Source organism: Echinops telfairi, unplaced genomic scaffold, assembly GCF_000313985.2.
Source record: "Echinops telfairi isolate 266 unplaced genomic scaffold, ASM31398v2 ScPeMD7_5592;HRSCAF=6446, whole genome shotgun sequence".
Lineage (NCBI taxonomy): Eukaryota > Metazoa > Chordata > Mammalia > Afrosoricida > Tenrecidae > Echinops > Echinops telfairi.
In genome coordinates, this window is record NW_022109491.1 from 31,916,430 (window position 1) to 31,920,062 (window position 3,633).

Genomic DNA, 3,633 nt, shown 5'->3' on the forward strand with positions numbered 1-3,633 from the left:
CTCCAGATTGTTTATCCCACCTATCTTATCTACATAGACATGCAGAGGTAATAATATGCACAAAAACAATACAGAGCAGAACAAAGCAACAAAACAAGCAAACAAAACAACAACAAAAAAGCAATGACCAAAAAAAAAGCCTATAAATAGTTCAAGGTCTGTTTGTTGTCCTTTAGGAATGTTTTCTGATCGAGTCTGATGGGGTGCCATGCCTTGGCCCCAAAGTCTATTTTTTTTATTCCCTGGGGACTTCATTGTTCTGCTCTGCTTGCTCTTCTGTTGCACGGCCTTATTCTTTTGCCTTGGTGTGGTGGGGTCAGATTAGGCACAATTCCCATACCGTGTCTCCAGTGTTGTCCCCTGGGTCAGTGCTAGGGGTCAGTGAGGGATATCGTGTCTCATAGTGGGACTGGACCTATGGTCCTCTCTGTGCATTGGCTGCTCTGAGCAGGAATATGGTCCTCAGGGCTTGGTGGGCCAGGAGGTGCTCCACTCTCTCTCCTTCCCCTTCATTTGCTCCTGTGTGCTCTGATCAGACATGTCCTCTCCCTGGGTTGTAGCTTCAGAATCCTCTGAAGTAAATTCTTCTGGGAGGAGGGGGGACTGTCCAAGTAGTTGGGTTTGGGGCCAGCCCCTGAATTTTTTTCTGAATTCTTTCAGTTTCATATTTGCTGAGTGTGTTCTTCCCTTTGTTTTTCTAATTCTAGGTCTTTGCCCATTTCATTATATTAGGTTTTGTCTTCTTGAGCTGACGTTTGAAGTTTTCTAATAGTTCTTTGACATCACCCTTTCTTCTAGTTGCTTTAGCTATTCTATGACTAAGAGTAAGTTTCAGAGTCTCTTCTGACATTCGTTTTGATCTTTTCTCTCTTTCCTGTCTTTTTAGTGACCTTTTCCTTTCTTCATGAGTGTTCTTGATACCCTCCTGTAGCTTACCAGCTCTTTTGTCATCAGTGCTCAATGAACTGAATATATTCTTGAGATGTTTTCCAAATTCAGGTGGGAAAAACTTAGGGTCATATTTTGGCTCTTGTGGTCTTGTTTTAGTTTTCTTCAGCTTAATCTTGAACTTAAATATGAGTAATTGATAATCTGTTCCGCAGTCAGCCCCTGGCTTGGTTTTAGCTGCTGATATTGAGCTCCTCCAACATGTCTTCCCATAGAGGTAGTCAGGTGTATTCCACCTGGAGAAGTCCACGAGCATAGTCATTTTTATGTTGTTGAAAACAGGAATTTGCTACAAACAAGTCACTGGTTCTGCTAAATTCTATCGTGTGATCTCCAGCTTCATTTCTATCACCAAGGATATATTTTCCAACTACTGTTCTGTCTTTTTTGTTTCCAACTTTTACATTCCAATCATCAATAATGATCAATTTATCTTGATAACATGTGATCAATTTCCAGCTGAAGTAACTGGTAAAACTTTTGTCTGTCAGCTTGTCATACTGTCGTGGTTTATGTGCTGTGATGCTGGAAGCTATGTCACTGGTATTTCAAATGCCAGCAGGGTCACCCAAAGTGAACACGTTTCAGTGGAGCTTCCAGAGTAAGAGGAGCCAACTAAGGACTTGACTCCCCCTTTTGGAGGAAGGAGCTGCTGAAATCCTCCTGCACAGCAACCAGAGTGGGCTCCCATGAAGCTTTAAAAAAAAACCAATCATTTTTTGGGGGGACTCTTACAGTTCTTATCACAATCCATCCAGCCAGCCATTGTGTCAAGCACATTTGTACATATGTTGACATCATCATTTTCAAAACATTTTCTTTCTACTTGAGCCCTTGTTGTCAGCTCCTTTCCCCCCATCCCACTTCCCTCCCTCATGAACCCTTTATACTTTATAAATTATTATTTTTTCCCCATGAAGTTTTAATAAGGTGTTCAAACAATGTCCAAATAACATAATGTCCTGTTTCACAGAAAGTGGACATTAAGTGATGCTTGACTGTATTTCAGTTCAGTTGGTTGCAGTGTAGCATGGATTGAAAGCTCATGGACCGTAGAGTACATTAAGTTACTAATATATTTTATTTAGGTCATGCTGTTGCTGTTGGTTGTTAGGAGTTGGTCACTCACTTATGGAGTGCTTGTGCACAATGGATTTAGATCACTGTGGTCTCTTAGTTTTTACTGGCTGATTTTGAAGAAGAGATAGGTAGGCCTTTCTTTCTAGTCCATCTTATTCTGGAAGCTCCGCTAAGCCTTGTTCATCACTACCAATACACAAGCTTCCACTGACAAATGGGTGGTGGCTATGTCTCAGGTTATTGGCCAGGACTTGAACCTGGGTCTCTCCTGTGGAATATGAGGTTTCTACCACTGCCCTCATTTAGACCATACAGTGTGTTAAGCATATGTGACTACTGTGAGGGTATGCCTCACAATTCTCTCTGCTCTTACATCAGATGGATTGGGCCCATGAACATTACCATGATGGAAATAATTTGAGTTTGCATCTCCTTATCCTTGAGCCCTGGTGTGGTTAGGCATTGGGCTGTGACCCACAAGGTCAGCAGTTAGAAACCACCAGCCAGCTCCATGGGAGAAAGATGGAACTTTCTACTCTTGTAAACAGTTCTAATCTCGGGAACCCAGAGGGGGCAGTTCTACCCTGTCCTATAGGGTCACTATGAGTTGGTATTGCCTCCATGGCAGTGAGTCTTTTATCCTCGAGTGCACCTTGCTTGTTTTATAAATGATGGATTTCTAATAATTTCTTGCCAAGTGTTTGGCTGCCCATTTGCTCTCTGATGTTTACCTGACCAAAAAAAAACAACAACAAAAAGACAAAAAACATTAAGGAAAGGTCAGGACAAAACATGCCAGTCACTTTGAAATGCAGAAATTAGCCCTTAAGTGAGAGTTCCTCCCTCGGGATTTGGCATCACACCCTTTCATGCTGTAAATGCACTTTTATGTTCTACTGACAACCAACTGGCCAGAGTGGTGTGGGAGTGGAAGGAAGGGGGGTTGTCAGTCATGGCCTTATGTGTTCTCGTTGGGAAACAGTTGAATTCCTTCCTCCCCTTCTGACCCCACCTCAGACCCAGCTCTGCAAATGTATATCATACAGAACCAATGGGCCACCAGGTGGGAGCTGAAGATTTTTCTAGAGATGTTTACCATATGGGCATTTGAAATAGAATACAAAATAATTGCATGATAAAAGTGTCTATGGAGTTTTACAGACCTTACCCAAATAAGGTTCTGACAGAAATCAATAGAGGGACTTTGTCACAAATAAAAAACAAATATTTTCAGCTCAGGAGGTCTTGTTTACAGAGGAATATCAAAAGTTATATTAAGTAGCACAGTACTGGAATCAGAAGGTCTGAGTTCAAGTCCTGACTCCTCACACACTAGCCGACCTTGACAAGTACCATAGCTTATTGATCTGATAGTCCCAGTGGTTTGCAAAAGAAGATTTGGCCGACAGATGATCCCTTCAGGACCAGTGCTAAGAGTGGCGATACCTGGAGGGTGGAGGGAAGGTAGCGTGGAAAGGGGGGACTGATTACAAGGATCTACATATAACTTCCTCCCTGGGGATAGACAACAGAAAAGTGGGTGAAGGGAGACGTCGGACAGTGTAAGATAGGACAAAATAATAATAATTTATAAATTATCAAGGG